The 14,047-nt window shown below is 45.3% G+C and overlaps 1 long non-coding RNA gene across 1 annotated transcript; it reads right to left on the bottom strand.

Annotated features, from left to right (window-relative positions):
* Positions 1-839: 839 nt before the first annotated feature.
* Positions 840-4,512, bottom strand: LOC112873538. Its single transcript, XR_003224767.1, has 3 exons — positions 4,139-4,512; positions 2,919-2,978; positions 840-2,539 (listed from the first exon to the last, which is right to left on the bottom strand). It is a non-coding gene; the product is annotated as an uncharacterized LOC112873538 (long non-coding RNA).
* Positions 4,513-14,047: the final 9,535 nt, after the last annotated feature.

The raw sequence follows: 14,047 nt of genomic DNA on the forward strand, positions 1-14,047 counted from the left end.
TATCCGGGTGCAGTTGTTTCAACATTTCCACCCACATCCTACATTGATGATGTGCATACAATAATTATGAAGTTTTTCTATTAGCATATTACAATGTTGGTTTAGGTTTAGTACGATTATTTTGTCCCGACAAGGAGTCCACATCTGTTACGTGCATTTTATCCTTTGGCTAAAAAAATCAAAATAAGAGTTCAGTCCCTACTACCCAAACAGTTTTCTAGAAACAATATTATTCAATAGGACATTTTTTTGGAGTTGCATCTAGAAACATGACAGAAGGTAAGGAATGAAGAGAGGTAAGCGCCCCCCCCCCCCCCCCCCCCCCCCCGCGCGAAAGCCTATATTTTTCCCTTTTTTTATTTGAGAATGGTTACAGCCTTAAGCGGCCAATGCACGGCATCTCATTGTTCTTCTACCTACTGTTTGTCATTGGTCAGCCAATGGTCAAGATCCAGGATCTGGCTTGCCAGAGTAGCCAACACGTGCAAGTACGGCTGTAAAGCCCAAAAGGTCAAGCGGTGCCAGTGCTAGTGCCACAGCTGCCAAAACCCTGGCTTTTCTCCAGCCTCATCCCTACGGCAGCAAGCACACCACTCACCTTTTCCAATCTCCTCTTAGAAGCGGTCGAGGCCAGCTGCTTGACAAAATCGTCCATTCCAAGTGCCAGCCCAGTTGTTCGTTCACGCGAACACGCGCACAGGTCTGTTCCATACACCTGCATCTGATAGGTACACGCACTTGCTGCTGTCTTTTTCGCGCCGTTTGATAGAGCGAGCTTATCTGATCTGACATGATCGAATCGTGTCACCCAAACCACACTCGAGTTAGCGATAAGACGCTTTTTCAAGATAAAAGATAAACCAGCCTACTATATCCACATGGTGGATATATACAGCCATGATTTACAAGAGTTCTTAGAATTTAAATCTCAAATGTGGGGCAAAAAACACAAGAAAGCTCGAAAGCAAAGAAAAAAACTACTAGGCTAAACACTACTACACAGGGCCCTATCACCGCCGATTTTGAGCCCCGTTGGATTTAGATCGGCGGTGATAGAGATCGTTAGCACCGCCGGATCGGAACCAGCGGTGATGCCCACTAAAAAAATAAAAAAGAAAATACCTCCCACCACCGACCGCTGCTCCAGCCATGCGCGTTGCCACCACTGCCGTGTCACGGCCCCACTCGTTACCACCCACTGTCGCGGCCCTGCAGCTGCCCCACCGCCGCGGCCACGCTCACTGCCGCCCACCGCGCCTCGTCCCCACTGTCCGCCACTGCACAGGGTCCTGCACAGGGTCGTCGCCTTGCCCTTGTGCGCCCCTCCGACGCCTCACCCCATCGGCTGCCACTGGACCTCGTCCCCGTGCGCCGCCGCCGCTCGTCGCCCCTCACACAGCTGTTGGTGAGGGGCACGCGGAAGGGGTATGGGAGGGGTGGTAGACGGAGGGAGATCCGGGTGAGGGAGGAGAATTAGGAGAGAAGAGAAGACAGGGAAGGAGAGAGCAAGAGGAAGAGAAAGGAGGGCGACGAGAGAGGTTCACTTTTTTGCTGGGCTTTGTAAATTGACAAGAATTCTGAATTTTGTCATTGGTGATAAGGAATAATCTGAAAAGCATTGGCATTGATTGTGACCAAAGAAAAAGCCGTTCAAAAAACACATTTCTGATGTTTAAAGTTAAACTTGCGGTTTTTGAACTATCAATATTGACAAAAAGGCAGTATAGCAATCAACCACTACTTGTCTTACATTTTTTCACTAATCTGTTACGTGCATCAGATCAGCAAATAAGTTTAGTAGGGAACTTCTAACAACTTGGAGAACTTCATCGATCAAGTATAAGCTAAATGGAAAACCGAAAACTGGTACATGATAATCATTTTTGCGGTTTTGAACGTGGTGCCTCTAGTGTGGTGCTTCTGTCATGTGTAAATACTGATTGCATACGCTGATTTCTTATTGACTAATATGTTAGAAGCTGATATGCTCCACTATAAGCACCTGATGACCTACTGTACTGCAGGTTTGCATGTTCTAATTCAGACATAAATAGATATAACCAATTGGCAAATAGGCTTAGAGGTGGACAGGTTAATTAGTTTATTTTGCAGTTTGAACCAATCAATACTCAACTCAAATACATCTTTGACATGCTATGCTCACTCTATATGCAAAAGAGAAAATTGGACGCTTATAAATTGGAAAGGAAAGTGAGCTAGGTCCCATGAAGAAAGGAGGCATATATCAGATTGTTCAGACTTCAGACTTGGACGCAGGCCACAAATGTGCCAAGAGGGAAGTGTTTAATTAAGAGTCTGGGAATACTACATATGTAGGAAACTTGTGATCTCTGAGACGAAAGTACACATGATTTATTTCTGAATATATAGCCATAGAGCAAGAGAGAGAAAGAGTCCATGCCTGTTATGTTGCTGCTCATACGAGTTTTCTAGCCACAATCATTGCTTGCTTGCTGAATGCACATCCCTCCTTCCATCAGTCCATTGTATTTCCCAGAATCACCATGTATTTAATCCCCTGACACCATCGAACAAATGAAAAAAAATTAAGTGTATTCAAATAAGGAAGAAGAAATGGAGGAGAATCTAAACCATAGCTCCCACATGGATGTAGAGACCAGTGCAGCTAGCGCTGCAATAAACGTTACTTTTTTTTTGCGAACATTTAAATGTGCCATTAACATGGCAGCATATCACCGTGGGATAAACCTATAGTGTTTCTAGCTTCTACACAGATAGTACAAGAATTATTCTCCAACAACATAAGCACTTGATGTGCAGAGGAAATGAGGAATGCCTACTCTAGATTCACAAAATGCTTTTAGATTGGTGGGCTCGAATGGAAGATGCTTCTGAACATCCTGTGCTTTATGTAAAAGATGAAAGGAACTATTCACGTTTAGAAATGACAGCAGGTACTGACTTCAGGGTTAAACTCCCCCGGCAAAAGCAGTCTCCTGCATTATTTGAGAAAATAAACTATCCTCGTAAGTATGTTAATCCTAGAACAGGAAGAATTAACACACCTGTTATAGATTTTTTTCCATAGAGGAAAATTGGCTATTATAGAGAAGGTGGTTAATAATAGAAACACCAAAAGTCGTGAATATGCCTAAATGAAAATAAGGCTAGAACCAGTTACACTATGAGCAGAGAAACAGAACGAGCATGATAAGAGAAATAGTAGTGAACTGATAGTAGAGATAATCTACATACCACTCTGCTCCTGGCTATTATTTCTGAAAAATAGAAAGTGAAGATAGGAGGTATCGTCCATGCAAAATTTGCACCAAAAATAACTCAGATAATTCAATATTTTGAGTTTTGGACATTTCAAATGAGTAAAACCAAAGACACATTTCATAGATCACATACAGATCTGGACATGGCTGCATTAGCGAACACACAAGCTAGTTCAAGTATGGCAAGACTGCAGATGTGTAGACATAATAGCAAAAAAAATGTTGTCTGCTAACTTCTGTAGGTTCTGCCCAGAAACAAAAATAGAACCATTAAACATGGTTTAATCCTACTTGTCAAGTAGTAGATGTAAATTAATGGAATAGTGGTTGTAAGGTTGTACCATGATTAGCTATAGCCCAAAAAAAATATAGATAAAAAACTATGATTATCAATTTCATGGCATAGTTCACATCCTTTTCCAAACCTATAGACTATAGTCTTGCAGGCATAATAGATTTGAAGACTAACCTGTAGAACTGTCCTATTATTATTAGGCTACAATTAACCAGATAAGGCATCCAAATTTCTGAAGCATTTTTCACTTATACAAAGTTGAATGTAATTATCATGCTGAACCACGCACATGGAAAGGTTCTAAAAAATAAATCTAGGACAACCTCAAAAAAGACAGAGATCTCTATAAATTGAGTGCTGAACTAAACAAATTGAACAACAAGATGCAATAATCCATTCAAATTATTATGTAGAATAGAAAGGCACCACATATTTTATTCAGATACAAATCCACCTCGATCACCTTACTGACATTCTATCGTACACCTTGAAGACATATAGAGTTCAGGAATGTCATGCTAATAGATTAACAGCACACATACATTTCCGAGAAAGAGAGAAAAAGAAAGACGAGACTCACCTTTCAGGGCCTGGATGCGGGAGTACAGAGGCTGCTACGGCAAAATACAAAAAAAAAGGGGGCGACCTCCCGGAGCGCCAGACGGCGAGAGGCTGAAAGAAGGGAGAGGAAGGGAAAGGAAGGAACGGGAGGGGGGAGAGGGGGGCTGCAGCGCAAGCGCGGCATCCGGAACGGGCAAAGAGTGAAAGGATAGAAGAGGAAAAAGAGAGCCGGCAGTGGCGGCGGGCGCCGCGCCGTCGATGGAGGCCATCGGAGAGAGGGACAGGGAGAGAGACGAGAGGAAAATGGGAGAGGCAGCGCGCAGCGGGTCGGAGTTAGACGCGCGGTGCGCGCGGGGCGGCGGCGGGGTCTTCGTAAAAGCACCGGCGGGCGGTCCTCTGCAAAGTTGACACGAATTCCGAATTTTCTCTTCCTCAATATTTTCGACCAAAGGATCTCTACCTAAAATAATGTGTTTAGTGTACACGAAGGACCTCCCTAGACCGTAGATTGATTTCGATGGAATAAGAGGGAGTTTTTGTAAAAAGACATGCATATGCATGCCTACTATTGGCTCAGGTTGGCATGGGGCGCGGCGGGCCCAGGGCCATCCTAACCCCGCCCTGATTCCTGACACAGTCTGTCACGACCCAAAACTTAATAACATGATTAAAATTATTAAGCAACATCATCTTGAGCATAACCCAAGCATCATCAAGCATCATGTGCATATTTTCGAATTGAGCTATTTAATTTTTCTTGCATTGTTTGAGTGTATGTTGGGAAGAAAGTTTAAATGTTGTTATGTGAATGTGCCTCCAAATAATTTATTAAATTACTAGATTTCAAATTGTGAATTATAAATATTTTTGTGCAATTTTTGGATGCCTAACCCGAGCCATAAAATTCTTGGAAAATCTGAAAACTGCAATGTTGTTTGATCTTTTGTGAGCAATCCATATTAGATTTTTATGATATTATTGTTGCATTATGTTCTTTATGGTTTAATATTGCTTCAGTAAAAATTTGGTGATTTTTGGAGCTCGGAAAATGCATGTTTTTGATTTTGTAAGTTGAACCGTTGCATTTTTCTTTTTCTTCCTCTCCCGGCCCTACCTGTCGGCCTCCTCTCTCTCCCGTGCGCCCGGGCCCGCGCGTCAGCCTCCCCTTCCGCATCCCCCGGCCCTCCGCGCCTGCCCGTTAGGCGCTCGCGCGGTGGCGCACGCCGGCGGCCGTTGGCCCGTCCAGCGTGGCGCCGCCCCCTCGCCTCCTGTGCCGCCCGTTCGCCTTCCCCCTCCCCACTTCAAATCACGTCGCCTCTTCTTCTTCCCCGGCCAAACCGCACGCCTCCCCTTCCTCCCGTTGCCGTTTCCCCTTCCGCCGTGCGCCGCCGCAATCCACCGCCGCCGGTGAGCCTCCGCCCGATTGGCCGCGCCTACTCCATCCCCTCCTCCTCCTCGCTCGATTCCGGCCACTCTCTGCTTCCCCCTCCGCCTGCTGCACCTCCCCGGCGTGCTCCTTCCTCCGCCGCCACCGTGCCCCGTCGCGCCGCCGCTCCCCGCCTCGCCCCGCTCGCCCGTGCCGCGGGCGAGCACCGCCGTCGCGCCGTGTCGCTTGTGCGCGCGCCGCCCCCGCCCGTTCGTGCCCCCGCCGCATTGCCGCCGGTCGGCCGCCGCGACGCCGCGCCGCGCGCGCGTTCGCGCGGGCTGCGCCGTGGGCGCGCCCCGGCCGCGCCGTGGCGAGTCAAGGCCGCCCCCCCCCCCCCCCGGCTTTGACTCTGCCCGGCCCAGGGCTGGCAGCCTGGGCCCACTCATCGGTGCCCAGGAGCGCTAGATCCGGGTGGATCTAGCATTTTCTGCCTTCCCCCCCCCCTTATTTCATGTGGATCTTGTAAATTGTGTAGAAATTGTTGTAGATCTCCAAAAATTATAAAATTTATTTTTTTTGAATCCACTGTAGTAGATCTGCTTAGATAAATTAATGTTATGCATGTTAGAGCCCTGTACCTTGAGTTATAGTTTATCCTTGCTAAACCAAGTTAATTGTTAATCTTATTTTGTGGAGCTCTAAAAATGTCAAACTAAATGTTGTTGTGTTCCTTGTGATATGCTCTATCTCATGGTCCAGCTTATGTATATGTTCCTGTACTGTTTAATAGGTTTTTAATGCGTTTTTAGTTTTGCTGCCTGCAAACTTATAAAATGAATAACTTTTGATAGAAAATAGATAAAATGATAAAACCACTTTTGTTATCCTTGTTATCATGTCTTGTACCTATGGTAATTTTATTAGGATTTTTGAAAATGTTTTGCATGGCTTTTAAGATTTAACTTGAGTTTAGCGGCTGAAATTTACAAATATCATAAGTAATTCCACAAATATGTTTTTGATGCAAACTCAACTCTCATGAGCTTATTTTGAGATCCCCTGTGTGCTTAAATTAAATCATGATTTATGCTTGTAGATGGCTTGCTAACCAAAGTTCGCCTCGGTCCTAGTGTTAAAATTTGTAATCGAGCTTGTGGTGCCATGGTGGTTTTGCTTTCGCGTTGATGTGACATTTTTCTTCTCTTACCACGTCGTTGCATATCATCTCATGTTCACATCATTGGTATCATCCTAATGCATACATCTCATTCATGCATTGTAGTGACCGAAACGCCGGAGGACGCACCCGTTGAGCCCACCGAGTTCGTTGAGACCGAGCCGGGAGCCGAGTGTGTGGTTGAGCAAGAAGAGAACCAAGGCAAGCAGCTAACCATGATTCCTTGACCTATTTAACTTGCTTAAATTTAGTTATTTCACTTGGGTATCTATGCTTATGTTAAATATTTATCTATTGCATTGTTATCCCTATTTTCATGCAATGCCCTCTCTTGATTTGTTTATCCATACCCTTGGTACACGTAGTCACTTGCAACTCATTTAACTAAATGCTTAGTCATGTCTAGGGTTGGTAGATATCTTGTAGGGAAAATTGGAATAGGATCACTTGTTTCACCCACTTTGTGTTATCTTAAACATGTTGTCCGGTGTCGGAATGTGGGTTTGGATCGATCTAGTTGGAAGTGTGGTTTTGGTTCGAGCGGAAGGTAGGGCCTAGAGAAAGGAGTCTCGGAGGTTTAGTCCGCTTGAACCGATTAAGGACCGTCCGTGGATGACCTTGGAAATTGAGCACTTATCGTACTACCACATATCCATTCATGGGGTGGATAAGCCGAATACCCTCTAGTTCTAATCGTTGATGCACGGTCCTAGATGCGTGGCCGTGGGGCTTTGTAGAGAGGCTTAGGGGTGTCCCCGGTGGACCTAGGTAACTCTCCGCGCAAGTTAGGCGTGATGTTCAACGGTTATAACTCGTCGGGAATGGTTGATGCGAGTACCCCCTCACCCAACGTGATCGGTTGGGCGAGTCGCATGGTCCTTGTGTCGTGTGGGTAAAGTTGTACACCCTTGCAAGGTTGATGAATCAATTCGAATTGCCGCGCTCTCGGTTATGAGCAAGCTCTTTATCCTACGAAATCTTCGTAGAAGTGTTGGTCGTTTGGTTGGTTGCACGTTACCTCTTGTTGATGCTTAGATTTGGAGTTATCTAATTAACTAAAACTTGAGGTGGGTTGGGAAAGTTAATTAAAATGCTAGGAGGCTAGAAGGTGGAATTAGGGAGCTCATACTTATTTAAATTACTTAACCCTAAAGCCTTTTTGTGACCCTTCATATGCATTTTCCTTGATCTATTTATTCGCGTAAGTCTTGCGAGTACCTTTGTACTCATGTTGCTTTATTATACTAAGTTGCAGGTGAGCCGGAAGTGGTGTTTGGCCATTTCTACCCCGCCGAACCCGGCGCGGGCGAGGAATAGGCCAATATGGTCAATGGTGTCCTTGAGCAAGACACCATTAATATTATCTATCGTTATATTTTTCCGCTGCGTATCGTTCTTGGGATATCATGATAAACACTAGAATCTATGGTTTTTATCTTCTTTTTATGTTATTGTGAGCCCAAGGCTTGTATCCTTTATTTAAACCTTAAATTTCAGATTCGAAACCTTTCTTCAAATTAATGTTGTAATGGTTAGTTGCTTAACTTGTATTAAAATTTGCTCTTTGCGGATCATTGGTGATGTAAAAGCTTGTGACGGTATGTGCATGTGCATGATCTTGGGCATATGTTGGAGCACATACCGGGACTACCGGGTTTAATGTTATTTTCGGCGAAAGGTTAAGTTGGTCCTTAGTAGTTTAGATGTGGGTTAACCCGTAACGCGCCATTCGTGCGAGTGCGTGTTAGCTCTCATCTTCATGATAACGACCGATGGTTTCGCTTAAAATGATATTAAATTGGGCGGTTCGATACCAATTGTAACGCCCCAGTTCCAAATATGGCTCAGTTCTACTCGCACGTTGAGTAAAACACGGACTCGCACCAACCCCGCTTACGCTTTCGTCCTTGCTTCGCGTAAAAGGGTTAACCCGGGGGTTGAAATGCACTTGGCACTTGGGTTATCATTTTAAGCGAAACCATCGGTCGTTATCATGAAGATGAGAGCTAACACGCACTCGCACGAATGGCGCGTTACGGGTTAACCCACATCTAAACTACTAAGGACCAACTTAACCTTTCGCCGAAAATAACATTAAACCCGGCAGTCCCGGTATGTGCTCCAACATATGCCCAAGATCATGCACATGCACATACCGTCACAAGCTTTTACATCACCAATGATCCGCAAAGAGCAAATTTTAATACAAGTTAAGCAACTAACCATTACAACATTAATTTGAAGAAAGGTTTCGAATCTGAATTTTAAGGTTTAAATAAAGGATACAAGCCTTGGGCTCACAATAACATAAAAAGAAGATAAAAACCATAGATTCTAGTGTTTATCATGATATCCCAAGAACGATACGCAGCGGAAAAATATAACGATAGATAATATTAATGGTGTCTTGCTCAAGGACACCATTGACCATATTGGCCTATTCCTCGCCCGCGCCGGGTTCGGCGGGGTAGAAATGGCCAAACACCACTTCCGGCTCACCTGCAACTTAGTATAATAAAGCAACATGAGTACAAAGGTACTCGCAAGACTTACGCGAATAAATAGATCAAGGAAAATGCATATGAAGGGTCACAAAAAGGCTTTAGGGTTAAGTAATTTAAATAAGTATGAGCTCCCTAATTCCACCTTCTAGCCTCCTAGCATTTTAATTAACTTTCCCAACCCACCTCAAGTTTTAGTTAATTAGATAACTCCAAATCTAAGCATCAACAAGAGGTAACGTGCAACCAACCAAACGACCAACACTTCTACGAAGATTTCGTAGGATAAAGAGCTTGCTCATAACCGAGAGCGCGGCAATTCGAATTGATTCATCAACCTTGCAAGGGTGTACAACTTTACCCACACGACACAAGGACCATGCGACTCGCCCAACCGATCACGTTGGGTGAGGGGGTACTCGCATCAACCATTCCCGACGAGTTATAACCGTTGAACATCACGCCTAACTTGCGCGGAGAGTTACCTAGGTCCACCGGGGACACCCCTAAGCCTCTCTACAAAGCCCCACGGCCACGCATCTAGGACCGTGCATCAACGATTAGAACTAGAGGGTATTCGGCTTATCCACCCCATGAATGGATATGTGGTAGTACGATAAGTGCTCAATTTCCAAGGTCATCCACGGACGGTCCTTAATCGGTTCAAGCGGACTAAACCTCCGAGACTCCTTTCTCTAGGCCCTACCTTCCGCTCGAACCAAAACCACACTTCCAACTAGACCGATCCAAACCCACATTCCGACACCGGACAACATGTTTAAGATAACACAAAGTGGGTGAAACAAGTGATCCTATTCCAATTTTCCCTACAAGATATCTACCAACCCTAGACACGACTAAGCATTTAGTTAAATGAGTTGCAAGTGACTACGTGTACCAAGGGTATGGATAAACAAATCAAGAGAGGGCATTGCATGAAAATAGGGATAACAATGCAATAGATAAATATTTAACATAAGCATAGATACCCAAGTGAAATAACTAAATTTAAGCAAGTTAAATAGGTCAAGGAATCATGCTTAGCTGCTTGCCTTGGTTCTCTTCTTGCTCAACCACACACTCGGCTCCCGGCTCGGTCTCAACGAACTCGGTGGGCTCAACGGGTGCGTCCTCCGGCGTTTCGGTCACTACAATGCATGAATGAGATGTATGCATTAGGATGATGCCAATGATGTGAACATGAGATGATATGCAACGACGTGGTAAGAGAAGAAAAATGTCTCATCAACGCGAAAGCAAAACCACCATGGCACCACAAGCTCGATTACAAATTTTAACACTAGGACCGAGGCGAACTTTGGTTAGCAAGCCATCTACAAGCATAAATCATGATTTAATTTAAGCACACAGGGGATCTCAAAATAAGCTCATGAGAGTTGAGTTTGCATCAAAAACATATTTGTGGAATTACTTATGATATTTGTAAATTTCAGCCGCTAAACTCAAGTTAAATCTTAAAAGCCATGCAAAACATTTTCAAAAATCCTAATAAAATTACCATAGGTACAAGACATGATAACAAGGATAACAAAAGTGGTTTTATCATTTTATCTATTTTCAATCAAAAGTTATTCATTTTATAAGTTTGCAGGCAGCAAAACTAAAAACGCATTAAAAACCTATTAAACAGTACAGGAACATATACATAAGCTGGACCATGAGATAGAGCATATCACAAGGAACACAACAACATTTAGTTTGACATTTTTAGAGCTCCACAAAATAAGATTAACAATTAACTTAGTTTAGCAAGGATAAACTATAACTCAAGGTACAGGGCTCTAACATGCATAACATTAATTTATCTGAGCAGATCTACTACAGAGGATTCAAACAAAACAAATTTCATAATTTTTGGAGATCTACAACAATTTCTACGCAATTTACAAGATCCACATGAAATAAAGGGGGGGGGGAGGCAGAAAACGCTAGATCCACCCGGATCTAGCGCTCCTGGGCACCGACGAGTGGGCCCAGGCTGCCAGCCCCGGGCCGGGCAGAGTCAAAGCCGGGGGGGGCGGCCTTGACTCGCCACGGCGCGGCCGGGGCGTGCCCACGGTGCAGCCCGCGCGCGAACGCGCGCACGCGCGGCGCGGTGGCCGACCGGCGGCAATGCGGCGGGGGCACGAACGGGCGGGGGCGGCGTGCGCACAAGCGACACGGCGCGACGGCGGTGCTCGCCCGCGGCACGGGCGAGCGGGGCGAGGCGGGGAGCGGCGGCGCGACGGGGCACGGTGGCGGCGGAGGAAGGAGCACGCCGGGGAGGTGCAGCAGGCGGAGGGGGAAGCAGAGAGTGGCCGGAATCGAGCGAGGAGGAGGGGATGGAGTAGGCGCGGCCAATCGGGCGGAGGCTCACCGGCGGCGGTGGATTGCGGCGGCGCACGGCAGAAGGGGAAATGGCAACGGGAGGAAGGGGAGGCGTGCGGTTTGGCCGGGGAAGAAGAAGAGGCGACGCGATTTGAAGTGGGGAGGGGGAAGGCGAACGGGCGGGACAGGAGGCGAGGGGGCGGCGCCACGCTGGACGGGCCAACGGCCGCCGGCGTGCGCCACCGCGCGAGCGCCCAACGGGCGGGCGCGGAGGGCCGGGGGACGCGGAGGGGGAGGCTGACGCGCGGGCCCGGGCTCACGGGAGAGAGAGGAGGCCGACAGGTGGGGCCGGGAGAGGAAGAAAAAGAAAAATGCAACGGTTCAAGTTACAAAATCAAAAACATGCATTTCCCGAGCTCCAAAAATCACCAAATTTTTACTGAAGCAATATTAAACCATAAAGAACATAATGCAACAATAAGATCATAAAAATGTAATATGGATTGCTCACAAAAAATCAAACAACATTGCAGTTTTCAGATTTTCCAAGAATTTTATGGCTCGGGTTAGGCATCCAAAAATTGTACAAAAATATTTATAATTCACAATTTGAAATCTAGTAATTTAATAAATTATTTGGAGGCACATTCACATAACAACATTTAAACTTTCTTCCCAACATACACTCAAACAATGCAAGAAAAATTAAATAGCTCAATTCGAAAATATGCACATGATGCTTGATGATGCTTGGGTTATGCTCAAGATGATGTTGCTTAATAATTTTAATCATGTTATTAAGTTTTGGGTCGTGACAATTCTCCCCCCTTAAGAAAATCTCGTCCCGAGATTTGGTAGATAGAGAACGATAAGGCTTCGAGTGTATTAAGGCCATATTCACCTAGACAAGATAACATCGGAGAAAGGATGTACAAGGCATGGGTGGTGTGGCGTGGTAGGACATCCTTAACTTCTCTTTGATGGTGATTGTGTACACATATAAGATATCTAGAAGGATGAACTTCTTAAGGAAAGTTGGGTGCGGTGGGAGAAGCTTGAGGACTCACTCATTGGAAGAAGAAGTCGGGGTAGTCTTGACGCAAACGATCCTCACGTTCCCAAGTGGCTTCGTCTTCGGAGTGGTTGCTCCATTGAACTTTCACAAACTTCACCATACTTCGTTTTACTTTCCTTTCAACATGATCTAGGATGGCAATAGGATGCTCTTCGTAGGTAAGACCCGCTTGAAGATCGAGTGATTCAAGGTCGATGGCGTCGGTAGGAACACGAAGGCATTTCTTCAATTGCGAGATATGAAACACATTGTGAACGGTGGAAAGCGATTGGGGAAGATCCAATTGATAAGCCACCATTCCAATCCTTTTAGTGACTTGGAAAGGTCCGACGAAACGAGGTGCCAATTTACCCTTAACTCGGAAGCGACGAGTACCCTTGAAAGGAGAGACCTTTAGATAAACATAATCACCGACCTTGAAATGAAGTTCACGGTGGCGACGATCGGCATATAGCTTTTGATGGGATTGGGCAATGCGAAGATTTTCACGAATGATCTTAACTTGGTCTTCGGCATCTTTCACCAAATCCGGGCCAAAGAAAGGCCTTTCCCCGGATTCGAACCAATTGATAGGCGTTCTACAACGCCGTCCATAAAGAGCTTCAAAGGGAGACATCTTGATACTTGCTTGGTAGCTATTATTATAAGAAAATTCCGCAAATGGCAAACAAGTGGCCCACTTCTTCTCATATACTAGAACACAAGCCCGTAACATATCTTCAAGGATTTGATTCACTCTCTCGGTTTGGCCATCGGTTTGAGGGTGGTAAGCGGTACTATAGGTGAGGTCGGTTCCCATGGCTTCATGAAGACTTCTCCAAAAGTGGGCAACAAATTGAGGACCACGATCGGAGACAATTGTTTTAGGAACACCATGAAGACATACAATGCGAGTGAGATACAATTCCGCATATTGCTTGGCTCGATAGTAGTCTTGACCGGAAGAAAGTGAGCCGATTTGGTTAAACGGTCAACAATTACCCAAATGGAATCATACCCATGAATAGTCTTCGGCAACCCGGTGATAAAGTCCATTCCAATATTTTCCCACTTCCACGATGGAATAGGCAAAGGTTGAAGAGTACCGGCCGGTTTGAGATGCACGGCTTTAACCCTTTGGCAAACATCGCACTCGGCGACATATCGAGCGATTTCCCGCTTCATGCGAGTCCACCAAAATCTTTGCTTAAGATCTTGAAACATTTTTGTGCTACCCGGGTGAATAGAGAATTGAGAATTATGAGCTTCATCAAGAATTAAGCGCCTCAAGTTGTGATCCTTAGGCACGACAATACGTTTCCCAAAGAATAGGACTCCTTGATCATCACAAGAAAAACATTGAGCTTTACCCTCCTTTATTAGTGTACGAATTCGGGCCATACCTTTGTTATTCCTTTGAGCTTCCTTAATTTGATCATAGAGATTGGACTTGATTATAAGAGCACCAAGATGACCTTCCTTGACCATTCCTATTTCAAGTT

Source organism: Panicum hallii, chromosome 9, assembly GCF_002211085.1.
Source record: "Panicum hallii strain FIL2 chromosome 9, PHallii_v3.1, whole genome shotgun sequence".
NCBI lineage: Eukaryota > Viridiplantae > Streptophyta > Magnoliopsida > Poales > Poaceae > Panicum > Panicum hallii.